Source organism: Protopterus annectens, chromosome 2.part2 (genome assembly GCF_019279795.1).
Source record: "Protopterus annectens isolate FY-2018-M chromosome 2.part2, PAN1.0, whole genome shotgun sequence".
NCBI lineage: Eukaryota > Metazoa > Chordata > Ceratodontiformes > Protopteridae > Protopterus > Protopterus annectens.
Window position 1 is genome coordinate 1,151,179,038 of NC_056730.1, and position 21,710 is coordinate 1,151,200,747.

The window sequence follows — 21,710 nt, forward strand, 5'->3', positions numbered from 1 at the left end:
CCTTATTGAATCATCTTCCCTGTTTGGTTCTAAAGTAAAGGACACACTGGCCAATCCATTTTGGATCTCAGCTATATAAACAAGTCAGTGGTTCAAACCAAATTCTGCATGGTTACTATTCTCCCTTTTTTACAGGAGGATGTTTGGATGTGCTCGATAGACCTCCGGGATGCGTATTACCACATCAAAATGGACAAATGCTCCAGGAGTCTCCTTCACTTCTGGCTAGCAGCCCAGTCATTACCAGTTCAGAGCCCTGCCATTCGGTCTCTTGACGGCCCCCAGAGTGTTCACAAAATGCCTAGCAGTGGTAACAGCTCATCTGAGACTTCAGGGATTCCAGGTGTGTCCATATTTAGATGATTGGCTCCTCTCCGCCCCCACCAAGCATCTCCTGACCATAGCCCTCCATTACACACTTTCATTGGTGGAGTCTCTTGGCATCGCAGTCCATTGGGAGAAATCCAATCTACAACCTACCCAACAACTGGAATTTATAGGGGCAGTTTTCAATACTCAAACATGCTGGGTATCTCTCCCAGCTCACAGGCTTTAGAGGTTAAGATTGCAAGTACAAGTGATACTCTGTCAAAGAAAGGTGTCAGCAAGAGAAGTTCTCTAGGCTGTGGGGCTATGGCTGCGGCCATTCCGATTGTTCCTCTGGCAAGATTACATGAGACTGTTATAATGTCTCCTATTGTCCCAATGGTTGGCAAATCTTCACCCCCTAAAGTCACAGATCCTCATTACCAACTCTTGCAAGCAAGATCTTCTCTGGTGGACAACGTCAGATGAAAATCTTTGGTGTCGCCCCTTACAGATCCCTCAACCCAATGCCACGATGACCACAGATGCTTCCCTGATAGAGTGGGGAGGGGCCATTTTCTGGGAAAGACAGTTCAAGGCACGTGGTCCAGATTAGAGGCCAACCTGCATATCATGTTCTGGAGTTGAGAGTGGTGCTGTTGGCATTGCAGGCATTACATCCGCTCCTTCCATCAGGAATGATTGTGATTCAGTCAGAAAATATGTCAGTAGTCTGGTACATAAACAAACAAGGAGAGACCAATATCTACCCCCTGTGTCGGGAGACCATGAGAATTTGGCACTGGGCGAGAGCTTCCAACCACTGTCTTATAGCAACGCATATCCCGAGGAGCTCCAATGTGATTGCGGACAGGCTGAGCAGATGCATTCTCCTTCCACACAAGTGGTCTCTCAATTCAAAGGTGAAGGCAGAAATTTTCAGCCGGTGGGGCCAGCCTTGCTGCAATCTCTTCACTTCCCCTTTGAACAACAAATGCAGCAGCTTCTTTGTCCTTTTTCCCCCAAAAGGGGAGTCCCTGAGAGATGCTTTGACTCACGATTGGCCCACGGGTCTCCTCTATGTTTATCCTCCAATTCCCTTGATACTCCTGTTTTTGAAGAAAGCAATTCGGTTGAGATTGCTCCATTCTGGCCTCAACAAGTGTGGTTCCCCTTCCTCCGGCCTTACCTGTTACAACCTTCATGGATCCTGGAAACTCATCCGGACTTAATCTCTCACCCCCAAGGGTTGACTCTCCAGAATCTGTCTACTCTCAGGCTGACAACTTGGTTTCTCCACTTCCATTAGTCATCAGGCAGGAAACCCACTCCTCACCTGTTTGCAATATTATTCTGGCCTCCCTTAAGCCATCCACCAGAAAACTCTACAGAGATAAGTGGAAAAGGTTCACTCTCTGGTCTAAAGAACAGATGTTAGACCCCCTCTCAGCTCCTTTTTTGAGAATGGAGCATCAGCTTCTACCATTCGAGTACTTTTCATCTCCTTCTCTGGACCAAAAATGGGATGTGTCATATCAAAAGTCACTTTATCAAAATGGCTCATTGCCTTTTCATACTCACAAGCAAATGAGACTAAACCTGCCAATATCAAAGCACATTCAATGAAAGCCATAGCAACTTCTGTTGCTTTTCACTCCAGAGCCTCTATGGATGCCATTTGTGCAGCAGCTATTTGGGCTAAACCTCACACTTTCATCAAATATTACAAATTGGACATAGTCTCTAGGGGAAGAGTAGCCTTTGGCTCAAAGGTACTCAGGAATGTTCTTCCGTAAGGGCCACCCAGGTTTTCAAGTAGCTTGGGATTCTGTCCCATCAGTGATGAATGGGAAGAAGATTAACAACATCAGATAAAGAAGTTATGTCTTACCATAACGTTCCATCTGAGTTGTTGATCTTCTTCCATTCATCACATCCCACCCTCCATCCAGCACTAAAGGCTCCTGGTGGATCTTATGGGTCCTTTTGGGGTTTTCAGGGTTTTGCACAATAATGGCCTCTGCTTTTTACTTCTATATGTTTCATGCAAACTCGATCTGAGGTAACTGGGAGAAGGGCATTGTGGGTAGTTGCTTAGCTCGAGAGTTTTTGGTGAATGCAAGCTTGGTATTAGGCCGACTTGGTTCCAAGGGCTCAGTACCAAACCCATCAGCGATGAATGGAAGAAGATCAACAACACAGATGGAACGTTATGGTAAGACATAACTTCTTTTTGTGTTTTTAGCTGTTAGTACCTTAGTCTCATGAGAAAGAGAGACCATTAATAAGCAAAGGTCCCATCTGCTTGTTGATTTTATTAATTTTGTTAATGGTTAGAGGAATTACTTGATGAAAAGCCATGTTCTCCACCAGGTGGAACTGAAAAAAAATTTATACTGTAAAGCAGCATGACCAGTGTACCATATTTGATGGTAAGCACCAAGAACAAGGACTGGTTGTTTTGTAGAATTGTTCGTATGAACAGGCTAACTATGATCTTTGAACTCAGAAGCATTAAAAAGAAGCTTAGATCTTCTTGCCAGTCAAAGTTTTGAGCTCATACAAATCTTCATGTAGTTGCAAAAAAAAAAAAAAGCTGAAACTGCAAGGAGAGTACATTATTGCAGCATAATCAGCAGTAGGACACACTGGTGAATGTTAAGTCAAACATGCATGCAGCCATGTTAACACCGATCTGGCACTGTGCAGCACAGCAAGGTTTTAACTGTATTGGTCTCCTATATCTTGTTAAATCTATGCACCCCATAAGAATGCTACATATAACTTCATTTCTCCAGCCACTGACTTAAACATCATGTGTGGCGACATATAATTGCTCAGGCAGTGTGCATGTACTACATCAACAGTGCAGCTCTGCATACCATGAAATGACTGGGGCCGTATGACTGCACATATAACATCATTTACAAGATTCAGTTATATCAGGAAAGACAGACATACATATTTCACTCACCATAGAGTGTCTGTCTATGAAATCTACCTACCTATCTGTTTGTTTTGTCATCTGGGTTATTCAACTGAAATTACTACCTAGAGATGAGGTGTTGAAGTAAGGCACCATTTGCTTGTGTAGGTACTAGCTTGGTAGATACCCAATCTTGTATGATTTTTGATGAGGAGTTTATTTAAAAGTGAAGATATAGATACTACATGCAGTATTCACACATAAACCTAAATTAAAATAAGACAGAATAGAAAAAATAAAAAAATAATGTTCACTAAACTACTCACTTCGATTCCTCACACCTGTGATATTTTAATATTCTTCAATGTATACCTTTAATTTTTCTAAACTGTTATTTTCAAATGTCTTAATTTAACAATTTCATTAATATCACTTACCACAACTTGTTTTATAATGGAAAAGTATTAAAATCTGTCCATATTTTTCATAAGAATAATAGTTGTCATGTTCAATAATTAAATAAGCCATTCCTATCAAATTGATATTTTACAGAATGCTTTATTTTTATAACCTATACATTATACTTCAATTCAATTGTGTTCCATTCGAGCATAATGAAATAGCAAACTGTCAAAATAAAAGCTCCACAGGTTCTTGTTGATTTTTCCCTTTTGCTATGGCATACCTTCTTTCAGTTTTGCATTTTACTATCGTTTATCCAACCTGTTATGTGATAGTAGCCATACAATTGGCCAAGCTTCTGGTGTCATTCTAAGGGGATCCAGTATCTGTCTGCCTGGGATGACATGATTGACAAACCACAATGCTTTGCCAGAGATAGCCTGCACCTGTAGTCCTTGGGATTCTGGATACTGGCTAAGGCTCTTGCCACCACTATAGTGCCTTTTTTAGGCAAGGTTCAAATGACAAATTCACCACCATAACAGGTACAAACAAGCAAAATCTGAGGGTAATGCTACTTAATGCTAAAAGTCTAAACCTCAAAATGGACTCACTCGAGGCACTCCTTAAAATGGAGAACATCAACATTTGTGCAGTGACAGAGACCTGGTTCAAGGCTCCAGAGAGCACCCCTGCATTACCAGGCTATAATTCATACCCACCTTTCGGCCACCTAACCTGTGTCCATATTCATTAAGGATATCCACACCGCCCGGCTAGTTGCTCAGCACAATGCATCCGAGATTATCCAAGTGCAACTAACTCTGGGCAAGACCACAATCCAAATTGTAGCTTGCTACAGATCCCTACCATGCCCCAGGATTCCCACTCCTCATTCCTTGATACACTGGAAAATATTAGGGTACAACCTAACACCCTAATAATGGGTGATTTCAACTACCCCACCATTAACTGGGAAAATGACTCATGTACCAACTCTTGTGCTCAACATTTTCTGGAATTCATAAATTCCAATACTTTCGATCAACTTATCCACACTCCCACCAGGGGCAGCAATATCCTAGACCTGGTCATTACCAACATGGGCAATTGGTGTTCCACACCAGAGGTCAATTCCTCGTGGGTCAGATCCGACCGCAAGCTAATCACCCTAGACATCCACATCCCACTCTCACCCCCCATTAGGGAAAACACTGTAAAAAATTTCTCCAAAGCCAACTTCTGCTTCTTAAGACAGAAGTGGCAAACTTCATGACACCCATGCTGACGGACAATAGAGGTACAACTGCTGAATCCTATACACATGCACTTTATAAGCACTTACACAAGTGCATGGATCTTGCAATCCCTAACAGAACCAAGATGCTATCCTCCAAAAAAAAGGAAGCCAATCTGGTGGTCCCCTACCATAAACAAACTCTAGAACAGAATAAACTGTTGCAAAAAAGAGTAAAATCCCATGATTGGAGGAACTCTGTAGTCATTCTCAGTAAGAAGCTGAGATCCCTCATAAAATCCTCCAAAGCTAGTTACAAAAACAAAATCACCACTAATTCTAAAGACAACCACAAAGCATTCTATAGCTATGTCAAGAATCTCAATGGCAACAATCAGATCTGCTCTGAGTTACAGCACAATGGCATTAAATATACAGAACCAACTGATATTGCCAACATCCTGGCAGATAGGTTCAGTGCTAACTTTACCCCTATCTCATCTCCTAAAGGGCCCATCTCTATACCAGAAGAATGCAAAGTTCTTGTAATCATGGCTGCACAGGTAAAAAACACACTCTCCAAAGTCAAGAACACAGCATCCATGGGGCCTGACAACATCCCAGGCTGCGTTCTACATGAAATACAGAACAAACTGGCACCCCACCTAAGTACCATGTTCAATCAGAGCCTCACCCCAGGCTTTGTGCCCACTGAATGGCGCACAGCAACGGTTATCCCACTCCACAAATGGGGAGCCACCACGGACCCCGGGAACTACTGCCCCATTAGCCTGACGAGTCTGGTCTGCAAGGCTATGGAACGTATCATCATGGAACTTATAAACAATGACATTGATAGTCTCCAAACTTTGGACCCTACCCATTTCAGGTTTGTAAAAGGCAGATCATGTCTCTTAAACCTGATAGACTTCTTTGAAGCAGTCACCAAAGGGGTAGATGAGTGTAAGGTGGTTCACACAGCCTATCTAGATCTTGCCAAGGCTTTTGACACCATCCCCCACTCTGGAATTATAGATAAACTCCCTAAACTAGGTATAAATCCCTATGTCACAAGATGGGTTGCCATCTGGCTCACTGACAGAACCCACACTGTGAAAGTAGCAGACTCTAAATCCAACTTCAGACCAGTGACAAGTGGAGTACCACAGGGTTCAGTCCTGGGTCCTCTCCTGTTTGGTATCTACTTCTCTGAAGTACAGGCTAACACAGAAGGTCTTTGGCTAACAAAGTTTGCAGATGACTGCAAACTAGGAGCCATAATCAAAACTCCTAATGATGTGGACATCCTACAAAAGGGCCTCACTGAGACAGATGCCTGGTGTCAAAGCCATGGCCTCAAGCTCATTGCCAAAAAGTGCATTGTCATACCCTTTGGTAAAAACGCTGTACCCATGAACTACCACATAGGTGGTAGTGTACTTAACACCGAAAGTGTGATAAGAGACCTTGGGACAGAGGTGGATGGTAGTCTCTCCTTTGATAATCACATCGCCACAGTAGTCAGGAAATTCTTGTATGTGGCACACCTCATCAGAAAAGGTTTCTCACCCAGGAAAAAAGAGGTCATTGTTCCCCTCTACTCATCATTCATTTGACCTATTATAGAGTACAATGTCCCTTTTGGTATGTACCTCACAAGACATCTACAACAACTGGAAAGGCCACAGAAATACCTCACAAAGAGGATTACTGGCCTCAAACAGATGCCCTACACAGACCATCTCAAAAAATTCCAGCTTTACTCTGTCGCATATCATCTACTCAGAGGCAATCTCTGCCTAACATACAAGGCTATGTCAAACCCAGAGCTGTTGGACATGCTCCACTTAAAGAAATCCCAATCCCTCCAAGCTACATGCTCTAGTGACCTAAACCTTGTCACCACAATAAACAGAACATGCTGGAGGGATAGACTCCTGTCCCAGAGACTTCCCATACTCTGGAACAAGCTACCTATCTATATCAAACAAAGCTCCTTGTTAGCACTCTTCAAGAAAAATCTTGATGATCGGATGGGAGATAGGAAATTCACCCCGGGGATCACTTCTGTGGCTCTGCTTGACAGGGGCACAGGAAAATAATTTTCTTGGGTGGAAAAAGCCAGGATACCGTTTGGCTAGGCTTATATAGGCCCTACGGCCAATAGCCTAGTACCTACCTATGAACCTATGAACTAATTAACAAAACCATTTATCTATCGTAGGATCATAGGGTCATAGGAAGTTACTAGGCTAATGGCCCTGAGGTCCTTATAAGCCTTGCCAAGAGTTTAGCCCATGCATAAACAAATCAGCACCTGATGCCCCTCCCCAGAAGGTACATGGGTGGAATCCCAGGGATACATTTTCAATTTCCCATCCAGTTATCCATGTTGCACTTAAAAAGGGGTAAAGAGGTACTCTGCTTGTCATGGAGAGGGAGTCAGATGGTGGAGTCTCTGTGACACAAATCTGTCCCACCAACAAGTCCTATTGATGTCACAGACCAGGTTGAGGCCATGTCTGTGGGTTACCTGAGTGGAGCTTGACTTGCGGATGTGCAGCGGTCCCATCAAGGCAGGGTCCAAGATTGCCTTCTATGCCAGACAGAGGTCACCTCTGAGGAGTCTGTATAAAACAGAGTAAAGGGATAGGACTTTTAGCATATCTGTGTATGATAGATTTTTGAGGCTCTGGATTCTCCTGGTGAGGAACCTCTGTGGTCTCTCCAGCTGCTGCATGTGCTTTGGGGTGTTGTACTCAATAATGGGCCTTATAAGGGAAGAATACAGGGATGTTATGACCTCCTTGTCCCTGGATGAAATACCTTTACTTATGAGGTGGGCCATGTAGAAAGCTTTTCGTACAATGGAAGCAACATGGTGGTCAAAAGTCAGGTTGCTATCAATCTGGGTGCCCAAATCCCTCATGACTGACTGTGTGCTTAAGACGTTGTTATTAATGTAATCATTTGTGGGGACATCACTCTCCCCAAAGGGGATGATGATGCATTTTTTTGTATTCAGCTTGAGGCCATGTTTCTGGCACCAGTCATTTGTTTGGGTGAGATCCTCATGGAGGATGTCCACGTCACTAGGGGAATTGATGACAGCTCCCAGCTTGCAGTCATTTGCAAACTTTGTCAGCCATGGCCCACTGGTTTTGGCCTACACCTAAATCTTATATCCTAAATAAAAGAGGCTCTAAGATTGAACCCTGAGGTACACCACTTGATACAGGTCGACTGCTTGAGGTGGCTTTCCCTATTTTGACAAGGTGGGTTCTATCAGTGAGCCAGTTAGTTACCCATCTGGTAATATATTGATTGATGCCTAGTTGAGAGAGTTTATCTATTATGCCTGAGTGGGGAAGAGTGTTGAAGGCCTTGGTCAGGTCAAGGTAGGTGGGGTGCACTGTCTTCCCCTCATCCATGGCTTTGGTGACTGTCTCAAAAAAGTCGACCAAATTTAACAGACATGACCTCCCCTTGATGAAGCCAAACTGTGTGGGATCGAGTGTTTGGAGTTTGCCAATATCCTTGTTAATGAGGTCCATGATAATCTGTTCCATGGCCTTGCAGATCAGGCTAGTTAGGCTGATGGGTCTATAATTTTCTGGATTGGTGGATGCTCCACCTTTGTGTAAAGGGATGACAGTGGCTGTCCTCCACTCAGCTGGGACAAAGCCAGTACTCAGGCTTTCATTGAATAGGGTGCCTAGTGGTGCTGCAAGTTCCTGCCTGAGTTCATGTAGGATGCATCGCAACCGGGAATGTTATTGGGTCCCATAGAGGCTGTATTTTTTGTCTTTGAGATAGAGCAGTGATTACCTGATCCCTAGACATAAGGGGAAGGGGGCATGTACTGGGAATGTCCTGATTTACTGATGGGGGCGGCAGAGGGGTGAAATTTTCACTGAATCTGTCAGCCAGAAGATTTGTTATTAACTACAGCATTTGTATATGTGGTGTCCTTTACCACCAGTTCTGAACAGATCTGGATGCTAACATTGAGATTACAGACATATGTGAAGAAGGCTGCCTCTAGCAGATGTGGCCAACTTGGACTCAAAGTTTGCTTTGGAGGATTTCACTAGTGCTCTTATTTGCTTGTTTAGGCTAAGGATAGATTGCTTCCAATTGGGCACCTGCTCTTCTTGGTCCTGGACATCAATTTTTTTTCTTTTGTTATAGAGTTTATTTATTGCAGATGTCCACCAGACAGGTTTACTCTTCCTTGCAGAGGATGATTTAGTCCTGTCAGGCATTCCTGATTCCATGCATCTATATAAATGTTCATACAGTAATTTTGTATAGTTTTGGATACTGGTGCCAGTTCCTAGAGAGGGGGAGGGGGCTGTGAAGCTGTTTATACCATCCCTCAGGGGGCTGTAATCAGCTTTGGAAAAGTCTTTTTGTTTGACACTAGCTAGAGGGGGATGGGGGGAGATGGTGACTTTGAACGTGACTGCTTTATGGTCTGATCTTACAAGGGAGGATGATACTGCAGGGATGCTGCAGTGGTTACTCATGTTTGTTAATACCAAGTCCAAGATATTATCACCTGTTGTGGGGGCATCGACTAGCTGTTCCAAAGCATTTGCATTGACAAAATTGAGGAATTTCTGAGCATTTGTGTTTTGGCAATAGTAGTTCTTCCAGTCTATGTTTGGGTAGTTAAAGTCACCCAGGATCAGGGTAAAGGGTTGAAGCTTGATAGATTTGAAGAGGTCTAGATAGGCATTTTGGGCATTTTGGGTCAAATTTAGGGGCCAGTAGCTAGCTATGATTGGTATAGATGTTTTGTCAATGGTCAACTGCACCTGGAGTGTCTCCTGTACATCATACTGTTTGACCGGCCTGGAGGTATGTACGTCTTTAACATATATTAAAACTCCACCTCCTTTGGTTTTACTACCCTCAGTTTGGGGTCTGAATATATGATAAGATGAGTAAACAGGTATGGCTGAGGTGCTCTCTGCAGCTTTGAACCAGGTTTCTGTAACTGCGCAGATGTCAGCATTTTACAGGGTTAAGAATGCTTGTGATGAGTGCAGTTTCATGTTTAGACTCCTATCATTTAGCAGCATGACCTTTAATTTGGGTTTTGTTGAAAGTTTTATGTTGGTAGTTTTAACCTCATAACTTTTTCTAAAAAAGGCACTATGGGGGAGGCAAGTGCCTTTGCCAGAAGATTGAAGTCCAAGTGAGACAGATGCAGGCCATCTCTGGCAAAGCATCGTGGTCTCTCAATCATATCTTCCCAGGATGTCAGGTACTGGATCTCCATGGAATGACACCAGAAACTAAGCCAATTGTTAAAGTCAATCATTTTCTGTTTGTATTGAGGCATCATTCTGGGTGATGGTAGAATGCTGCTTAAGGCTAGCGACATACCTGCCTGGGACACATATTCAGCGAGTTCAGTCATGTCTCTCTTCATATAGTCCAGGGAGGTATGTCTCAAGTTATTCACACCGAAATGGACTATGACAGAGTCATAACTGTACCTGTTGCTGAGAGACTTGAGTGCATGTGTGATATGGCAGATTCTTGTCCTGACAGACAACTAACCGTGACTTTCTCCTTATCCAGCCTGGTGAGAGGCACATCTGTGCGTCTCACAATGGAGTCTCCTATGACTAATGTGCTGGAATTATGGTTAAGCCTTAGTCTATCGATATACAGAAACATAAATATGCACACACATGAATTCTATCACTGGATACATTAATTAATGTTCTAGAGTTTGAGTGGCAGCTGGGGACACTACTAGACCCCATTATTAAATACCTAGGTTTAAATGGATGTATATCCATGCACCAAAAAAACAAAATGTTGAATGGCAAGTGATTGAATACAACTGATCAACCACCAGCCATTTGAAAAATAGAAGAAACAAAGTTAAGCTTTTTTGTGGGGAGTCCCCTGCACCCTAATATCCTCTGCTAATTATATATACCAACTCCATGATCATACAGTAGTGGGGAAAGGCCAAATTCCCTGATTCCCACTATACCGTAATCTTGAACTTGTTTAAAAAACTGGTATGTGCGATTCACTGATTTTTGATCACACACACCAGCTTTTTTTCATTCAAAAAATGAACTTGACACCGACTGACCATAAACCATTCAAATATACTCTGTAAGTTAAAAAGCTTTCTACACATACCTTTCAACTGTACAGATGTTTGCAGAGCGTCCAGACTTTGGCCTGTTTTTCATAAAACTGTGGTTTTCTGGCAAATTAGTAGCAAACTATTAAAGACTGAAGTTAGAAAATAATGATAGATGTTTGTGTTTCAGACTTCATATCCTCCAGAAAATTCATGCTAATGCAAAACCTTTTAGTCTATCAACTAAGTTTGTAAGAGCAATATTAAAAATTGTCCCTATTTTGGCCCTTTGTCCCACTTTTATTTATGGCTTTGTCCAGATTTCTTGCTCTAACAGGTTGAGAGGTATGACCAGACCTCTCAACTGTCCCTATATTTGAGGAATATCCCTATTTTCAGGCCTTAGTTGCCCCTGTACATGATGTAAAAACTACAAGAAAAAACTAGCCAAGCTAGAGGTTTCACTGTGTAATACCATAAACCTCCTGTAAAGAGGCCCATGGGCTATATAGAAATGATCCCTTAAGGACATCAAGTGCTATATGGCTTCTGAATGTCCATGAATTTTAACTTTTACTTTTTAAGCTTTATGGATACATTCAGGCCAATACAACCAAACCCCATTAGCTGTGGACATGCATGTTTTGGCCTTCTTATGACCACATTGGGACAGCATAAGTGGATTGTTTGGCCATAATTTAGAAACACAAGGTTTTTAAACCCAGCTGAGGTCCATAACCATTAAGATGTCTGCAACCTGTACATGATGTACCTATTATTGAAGGTATGTCACTATCTTCAGGTTTGATTCACTCCTTTAAACAATTTTCTGAATCCCTTTCATTACACACGATTTTTGAAGCTGTTTATTAAACAGAAAACCACACTATGACCAATGTACTAGTGGCATCAACAATTTAAGGAAAGAGGACATACATCTTACATTTCCCTTATGTAAAAGCAAAAATAAATTACCTTCTGTGGTAGAATTTTGCAATACAGTTCATTAAAGTCTATAGATTTTACACTGTCTCTGATTTTTAATCATCTTCTGCTTTTCAGATGTGTTTCTGAGTAGTTTCTCACATTCCTACTGGAAGCAGGAAGAGTTATATGCTATGTGTTATTCAAATTTGATGCTAATTAGATGTCCAGATTTTTGGATGGATGTATTTACTTTTCAAGGGCCTTTGAACCTATTTTCAGTGTCTGCAGATTGAGACATATGACACCATCCAACTGAAAAGATGGTGTCATATCTTTTTTGCCCGTTCTATTCTCAGTTAGAGCATCTTCTGTGTGGCGATATCCGTAAATGGGCATTCCTTCGTTGAAGGTTGTGCATTAGGCCCGGCAAGCCAGCACGTAAAAATCTACTGCCAATCATTAGCGGACCGGAGTTCCGCTGTGGCGACCCCTAACTGGGAAAAGCCGAAAGACACAAACAAATAAACTAATAAAAAAGAAGTCATGACTTTTATTATGTTTGTTGTCCTATGTTGATCAGAGTCCATTTTAAGCAGTAGATGTTGAATTTGTACATTTAAAAAAAAAAATACAGCATTCCTATGAACATCTAATAAACAGTGACTCCAAACATCTCAATTAGATTATTGTATTATTTATTCAGAAAGAAAACAGTTTAAAACAAGCAGCTACATATCTCTGATTCCTTGTCAGTAAAAACCGGTCTTACAACTGACAACAAGTTTAAACTAAAAGTTTGTTGCGTGTGTATGTTAGTAATAATAATAATAATCAAAATAATCATCATCGGAATACTAAAATCTGTTATTGAACACTGGTTCTTCATTTAAATGCAAGACCAACATAACTTTCCAGCTCTATCTTACTCCACTTCCATAAACACTGCAACTATCATTATTAAGTCTCAGCTTATATGGCATTTAAACATGAAAGCCAGTATTATCTCCTACTAAGAAATAATATGCAGATAAAATAACGTTATCTTTCATGAACATTGCATGAACAAAACATACAATTACCAAGAAAATCATTCAGTTGTAAGAGACATATTAAAAGAAAACAACTATATTATTATTATCTATTGTGAATGAGTGACATTCAATTTAAAACAGTTAATTTGTTGTTTAGTATTTTTTGGAAGTAACAGATTATTTCCAATTGATCTTTTCTGCTAGTCCTCTCAATGGAGCAGCTGGTCAGTCCATATCCTCTGAGGTCTTTATGATGGTATTATTCTGGACAAATGAAATTGTTTCTTCTTATGAAATGAGTGTTCTAGAATCCTAAGTCAAAAACATTTTAACTTTAGTAGAAAAAAGTAAACTGACTTTCATTGCATTTTATTCAGTTCTTTAATAGGAGGACTACAAGTTTTACTTCTTTTGGCTACTTTAGTGGAGTAGTTGTTCTATAGTATTCCCTTCTGTTTTAGGTGGAAGAGTTAAAATAAACCTTGGGATTCAATAAACTCTGTGTAGGCTTAGTGCAAAACCTACACAGAAGTTACATGTTTACATGGTGAGCAGCAGTGCTAATTACACGCATGCTGCCCATCACGCTTACAAAATACAAGAGTGGTTTTGTGGCCAGCACCAGTGTTGCTGGCACGGGAACCATGTAAAACTGCACAAGTACCTGTAGACATATAAACCTGTTTACCTATGGGCAAACTAGGTCTGCAGGATTGTGCAAACAAGCAACAATGACTACCAGGGTTTAATATAAAGCAATGTATACAGTTCTAACACATTATATGAAAGTGTAGTCAGTGCAGAGTAGAGTGTGTTAGGCACACTAAATAAAAGTTTTGCTAGTGATCAGAAAGGGTACATAGACTGCATTAGAAATACATATTCATGGGAAGTGTGTGTATTGAAAAGGGGCACACACATGAACTGTAAGAATGAACACAGGGGAAGAGGACAGTTGAAACATGGTAATGTACAGCAGATACAGTACAAACCCATATGTCACCTGGTGAATAGCAACTGGCTCACAGACAGGACCCCGGAAGTTAGAATTCGAGAGTCCACCTCTACAAAGAGGCCAGTCACAAGTGGAGTCCCTCAGGGATCAGTCTTTGCACTGCTCCTTTTTGGCATTTACTTCTCAGAAGTCAAGGCCAATGTCAGTGGTCTCTGGCTGACTAAATTTGCAGATGATTGCAAATTAGGAGCTGTCATTGAATCTCACACTGACAGATGTTCTCCAGGAGGGGTTGACACAGACAAACAACTGGTGTCAGAGTCATGGACTAAAACCAAATGCCAAGAAATGCATAATAGTATCCTTTGGAAAGTCATCCATCCCTGGTAACTATCATATTGACAACCTCTTAGAGTTGACCCAGTAGTCAGGGACTTAGGGACATACATAGATAGTAATCTAGCCTTTGATTATCACGTGTCTGCAGTGGTGAGGAAATCATTCTATGTTGCACAACTTATAAACAAATGTATGGCATCGAAGTCCAAGGAAGTCATTGTTCCACTATATTCAGCATTCATCAGACCCATCATTGAGTACAATGCTCCCTTTGGTATGTACCTAACCAGGCATATCCAACAACTGGGACATCCACAGAGGTTCTTCAAAACAAACAGTACCAGAATTACCCATTCTAAAGACTTAAACCTTGCCTGTGATATAAATAGGACCTGCTGGAGAGATAGGTATGTATCCCAGAGACTATCTTATCTATGAAACAGGCTCGCTCACCATCCATGTGAAGCAGAGTTCCTCCCTAGTCCAATTCAAGTGCAACTTGGACAATTGGATGGGAAACTGGAAATGCATCCCTGGTTTGGCACCTATGTCTCTGATGCAAACAGGTAACCTGTAAATGGATCATCTCCCAGGTCCATGCTTACACTTATCAAAGGTATCAGAACTCATCAGAGCTTTGGGATGCATGCCTAGATTTAAAAAGGCCCTTGTGGTCATTAGCCTAGTTAACACCTATGAACCTATGATCCTATAAGATGAAGGCATGTCAATATACATACACCACAAAGACAAGACAGTTGTAGCATGAACAGTAATCACATATCTGTATGATGTAGTATGTACTGCTGTTTATACTTCCTGTGTGGGTACAATCATATCATCACACAGATATTGTATATTATATGACTGTCGCACATGGTGACATATTGATGGAGAAGATTTTCCATGATATAAGCATTCTGACATAATCATTGTAGAGGACATTTATCGAGGATGGTATACATAATATGAGGTAGGTGCATATTGTGAAACTGTGCAAAATGAATTGCCTGTGTATGACTGTAATGTCAGCATAAGCCTCAACCAAGTGGAACACATAACAGGCTCATGGACAACAGTCGACAAAAGCACACACAACTGTGGACAATATCAGAATAATACCATCATTACTCTGTGTCACTGACAGAACATATGTGATTGTGAGTTATTATATATGGTTCTGCAAAAACACACTTGTACAACTGTCATGATGTGTCTATAATCTATAAGGGGAATCAGACACACCTTCCTCCAAAATTAACATCTTTCGGAGGTGTTAAGAGGGACACTGCTACACCTGTAGTTGAAATTATGAACAATCCTGGTTAGTTGACAGGTTTGCATGGCACATATATTCCACAATCCACACTTTCATGAATATTGCCCATGCCATCAATGTTATTGATCAGCTATGTACTTACTGTGTGCAGCACAGGAACACATAGCATACTTGCATCTTGTATAACACCTTGAAACGGGTTCTACACTGTCAGCTCCTAATGGTTATACATCAAAAAGAATACTTGGGTATGGCTGATATGTTGTGCGGGAGCTCACTGTGGCAAAATTGATACAATTAACTCATCCCTGGAAGATGTGTTGGGAGGTACATGCAAAAGGGTGCATTGCACTCAATTACTGGTGTGTTGAGGGCTAAGAACAATGGGACTATGATGCACTCTGTTGTGGATGTCCTGCACATAATCAGGAGTTGTGCTGCATACAAGGGATTAGTCACTACTGTGGCCACATGCTGGTGGACATTCCACATACCATCTAGCTGAGAACACAGGTCACAGACCACTTGGTCTGTTCACATGAGTGGGTGTGCTGTCTAGACTGTAATAAGCTTGTGTATTTTCTTTCATAAAAGAAGTAATGCACCCCATGATTTGTGTTCATCTACTGTCCCCATGACTGTGGCAACAATCCTTTGTGTGTGTCAGTAATGTCTGCAGTATACCAATACAATATTTGGATTCAATGATTGTCCAAAATTTGCATTCCTCCACAACGCTGGTTAGACAAAGGTTGTGTAAGCTAGTCTTGATGTCTGAGACTTAAATACTGAACAGGAAAGGGCCTAGTACAGAACCCTGAGGTATGGACCTGACACTGGACACTAGAAAGAGAGGTGACTTTACACACTTCAACATTATCTGTCACGTACAGGATCCAGTTGTTTATACACTTAGTGATGTAGGTGTTTAGGTCCACTTGAGACAGTTTTCTGTAATATCTGAGTGTGGATTTGTGTCACATGCATTGGCCAGGTCAAGTTATGCAGGATGATAGTGTTTTCCCCATGCATGCTCTTGATGACCTTCTTGAAGACATCAAACAGATGTAACAGACATAATGTAGGCTTAACAAATCAAACAGCTTCACAGCCCCCTCCCCCACTGTAGGAACTGGCACCAATGTCCAAATCTACACCAAAGTACTATACAAGCATCTATATAGACGCATGGAATCAGGAATACCTGACCGGACAAAATCATCCTCCACAAGGAAGAATAAGCTGTCTGGTGGACATCTGCAATAAATAAACTATATAACAAAAGGAAAAAAATTGCTGTCCAGGACCAAGAAGGAGCAGGTGCCCAATTGGAAGCAATCTATCCTTAGCCTGAACAAGCAAATGAGAGCACTAGTGAAATCCTCTAAAGCCAACTTCGAGTCCAAATTAGCCACATCTACTAGAGACAATCATAAGGCCTTCCTCACATATGTCCGAAATCTCAAAGTAAGCACCTAGATCTGTTCAGAACTGGTGGTCAATGACACCACATACACAAATGCTGTAGATATAGCCAATCTACTATCTGACAGATTCAGTGAAAACTTTTCCCCTCTGTCCCTCCATCAGTAAATCAGGACATCCCCAGTACTTGCCCCCCACCCCTTATCTCTAGGGAACAGGTCATCACTGCCCTCTCAGAGGCAAAAAATTCAGCCTCCATGGGACCTGATAACATCCCTGGCTGCATCCTGCATGAACTCAGGCATGAACTTGCAGCACCATTAGGCACCCTATTCAACCAAAGCCTAACTGCCATCTTTGTCTCAGCCGAGTGGAGGACAGCCACTGTCATCCCTTTACACAAAGGTGGAGTTTCCACAGGTCCGGGAAATTATAGACCCATCAGCCTAACCAGCCTGATCTGCAAGGCCAGGATCATCAAGGACCTCATTAACAGAGACATTAGCAACCTTCAAACACTCGACCCCACACAGTTTGGCTTTTTCAAGTGGAGGCCATGACTGTTAAATTTGGTCGACTTCTTTGAGACAGTTACCAAAGCCATGGATGAGGGGAAGATGGTGCACACCTCCTACCTTGATCTGGCCAAAGCCTTTGACACTAATCACCACTCAGACATAGTAGATAAACTCTCTCAACTAGGCATCAATCCATATGTTACCAGATGGGTAGCAAACTGGCTCACTGATAAAACCCACCTAATCAAAATAGGGGAAGCCTCTTCAAGCACAGACCCAGAACTAGCAGCATACCCCAGGGAATTGGTCTTGGGGCCTCTGTTATTTGGAATATACTTCTCTGAGGTGCAGGCCAAAACTACTGGACTATGGCTGATCAGGTTTGCAGATGACTGCAAACTGGACACAGTCATCAATTTGCCAAGTGACGTCCTCCAAGAGGATCTCACCCAAACAAATGACTGGTGCCAGAAACATGGCCTCAAGCTGAATGCCAAAAAATGCATCATCATCCCCTTTGGGGAGAGAGTGACATCCTCACATATTATCACATTAATAACAATGTCCTAAGTACACAATCAGTATTGAGGGATTTGGGCACCCAGATTGATAGCAACCTGACTTTTGACGACCATGTTGCTTCCATTGTACAGAAAGCATTCTACATGGCTCACCTCATCATAAGTAAGGGTATCTCATCCAGGGACAAAGAGTTCAAAACATCCCTGTATTCTTCCCTTAGAAGGCCATTTATTGAGTACAACACTCCCTTCAGAATGTACCTTGCAAAGGACATGCAGCAGCTGGAAAGACCACAGAGGTTCCTCCCCAGGAGAATCCAGGCCCTCAAAAATCTACCCTACACAGATAGGCTTAAAGCCCTATCTCTCTACTCAGTTTCATACAGACTCCTCAGGGGTGACCTCTGTTTGGCATATAAAGCAATCTCAGACCCCGCCTTGATGGGACTGCTGCATATCCACAAGTCAAGCTCCACTTGAGCAGCCCATACGCGTGACTTCAACCTGGTCTGTGATATCAGTAGAACTTTTTGTCGGGACTGATTTGTGTCTCAGAGACTCTCCCATCTGTGGAACAGACTCCCTCTCCACATCAAGCAGAGTACCTCATTATCCCTTTTTAAGCGCAACCTGGATAACTGGATGGGAAAAAGAAAGTACACCCCTGGGATTCCACTTGTGTTCCTGCTGGACAGGGCCTTTCAGTGCTGACTTGTCTAAACATGGGCAAAATTCTTGGCTAGACTTATAAGGGCATCAGGGCTAATAGCCTATTAACTGCCTATGATCCTATGATCCAAACATGAGTTTGGTACACTGTCAGGACATTAACTGTTTTTTTTTTTTGTTTTTTTGTTTTTTTTTTTATAAGGTCTATGATGACTCATTGGTCTACCTCACAGATGAGGAGAGTCAGGAGTATGGGTCTGTAACTTCATGCATCAGGTAATTGTTCACCCTGGCAGACAGATGCATGTTGCTGTACACTCTTCTGCAAGAACATAAGCTGTCTGGAAAGTGTGTTGAATTAGGGATCCAACTGCATCTGCTAGGTCAGATTTTAAGTCCCAGTATAGGCAACCTGCGATGTTGACAGGGCCCATTGATTGTGTGTCATTAGCCTTAGAGAGTGCACAAATGAGCTGTCCTCCTGAGAATAAAAACTGAGTAATGTTCACATGTATACTTTGGCTAATGGCCAGCGGCAACAGGGGGTGAAGTGTGAGACAAATTGCCAGCTAGCAGATTGTCTATATTTTCCTGGTAGCATCCACAAATAGCTCAGTGCTTAATATTGTATTTCCCTTAACATTTCACATTTCTTGAAATAAATAAATTTTATAAAGACCTCCAAATACAGCCTTGGTCATGCATCACATTCCACATGCTGGTCCTGTTCACACAGTCATACAACTGTACCAATGTCACGCAATTACATCAATTGTACAACATATGCCTACTGTCTTCCTGAAAAAAAAAAAAAAAAAAAATCTTGCTATTTTCCCACCTTACTAAGCTAGAAAAGTCCAGTTTCAGATACCTGCTGATATCTGGACTGTGTTTAAGCTTCTGTGTTCGCCATACCTTACTTGGGCAAAAAGGACGTTTCTTTGTTCACCAGTGAGAGTGGGGAGCTCTGAACAGCCTACCTGTCCTTGGAAGAGTAGTTTCTGTTCAGAAACTGTAGTTTTATTGGCCATTTTGGGCTAATTTCTATCTCTTTAATCTTTCTGATATAAAAAAACGCATTTGCACGGTTTTTGCGTTTGTATAAGCTCAGCAGATCCTGCCCAGATGTCCTGCAGAGACCTATAACACCAGAGAGACAAAAATAGAGACTTTGGAGTGCTTAAGTACCATTTTTTTTTGTTTTTCTTGTTGCTTATTGCTATTTCCGCCTAAACGCTCGTTTTCCAGCATTTATTGCTTCTCTAAATGCTCGTTTTATACTGAAATTACATTTATTTGTGCCTGCACTTTAAAAAAAGCCATTGTTGGAAATTGTACTTTTCAATTGTTACTGGCTTCTCACTCACGTGCGACAGCCATTACTGTACTGTAAAAGTGTTTTTTTTCATTTGTTTCTACTGTCTTCCTGAAAAAAACAACAAAAAAACAAAAAAATCTTGCTATTTTCCCACCTTACTAAGCTAGAAAAGTTCACTTTCAGATACCTGCTGATACCTGGACTGTGTTTAAGCTTCTGTGTTGGCCATACCTTACTTGAGCAAAAAGGAAGTTTCTTTGTTCAGAAGTGAGAGTGGGGAGCTCTATGAACAGCCTACCTGTCCTTAGAGGAGTGGTTTCTGCCCAGAAACTGTAGTTTTATTGACCATTTTGGGCTAATTTCTATCTCTTTAATCTTTCTGATATAAAAACTGCATTTGCACAGTTATTGCATTTGTATAAGCTCAGCAGATCCTGCCCAGGTGTCCTGCAGAGACCTACAACACCAGAGAGACAAAAAGAGAGACTTTGGAGTGTTTAAGTACCATTTTTTGGTTTTTCTTGTTGCTTATTGCTATTTCTGCCTAAACACTCATTTTCTGGTGTTTATTGCTTCTTTAAATGTTCATGTTATACAGAAATTGCATTTATTTGTGCATGCACTTTAAAAAAATTGACATTTTTGTTGTAAATTGTACTTTTTAAATTGTTACTAGCTTCTCACTCACATGTGACAGCCATTACTGTACCGTAAAAGTGTTTTTTCATTTGTTTCTACTGTCTTCCTGAAAAAAAAAAAAAAAAATCTTGCTATTTTCCTGCCTTACTAAGCTAGAAAAGTCCATTTTCAGATACCTGCTGATACCTGGACTGTGTTTAAGCTTCTGTGTTGGCCATACTTTACTTGGGAAAATAGGAAGTTTTTTTGTTCACCAGTGAGAGTGGGGAGCTGTGAACAGCCTACCTGTCCTTGGAGAAGTGGTTTCTGTCCAGAAACTGTAGTTTTATTGGCCATTTTGGGCAAATTTCTATCTCTTTCATCTTTCTGATATAAAAAACGCATTTGCGTGGTTTTGTGCATAATGCAGCAGTGGTTAGCTAGGGTTAAACTATCCCCGGCTCCACTGAGTCTGCTCTTCAGTTTTTCCCTTGGTACTAGCCAGTTCTTCCAGATTTAGCACTGAAATCAGTGCTTTGAGACCAGCACTTGGCGAAAAAAGAGACAGAAGCACTAATAAACCATAGTACTTGATCCCCTACAGCTGGTTGTAGGGAACAGTCAAATTACTCTCCCTACCAGGTAAATAAAAATAAGTTCCTTAACCCATTCAGGCATGTCGAAAAGCCAAATCCCAGTGTGTTCTTCCGTGCACCTGATGAATTCGGGCATCCTGAGGCAATCTCACAACTGCCTCATGTACACAGACAACCCTCTCCTCCTACCACACGACACCAAAATCTGCAAGAGATGCACTTACATAGCCTAACTTGAGGCAAAGCTCTCTCCAGTCACGACTGGAATTGACAGTCAAGAGAAGAAGGTACCAACCTGCAGCACACCACTCACTACACATAGACCTACCATGCATGCAACTGCAAACCCCGCACATAGATACAAAAAGACATATTCAGAGGTTCTAAATAAAAATCTGCAGAAACAACAGAGACCGCCAAAGCAGACACTCAAGCAACCTACACCCACAAACATGCTGCAATCATCACATAACCACCAAAACCAGTGTGCCGCACAACCTCAGCCCCTAAGGCAAAACACCATACCTA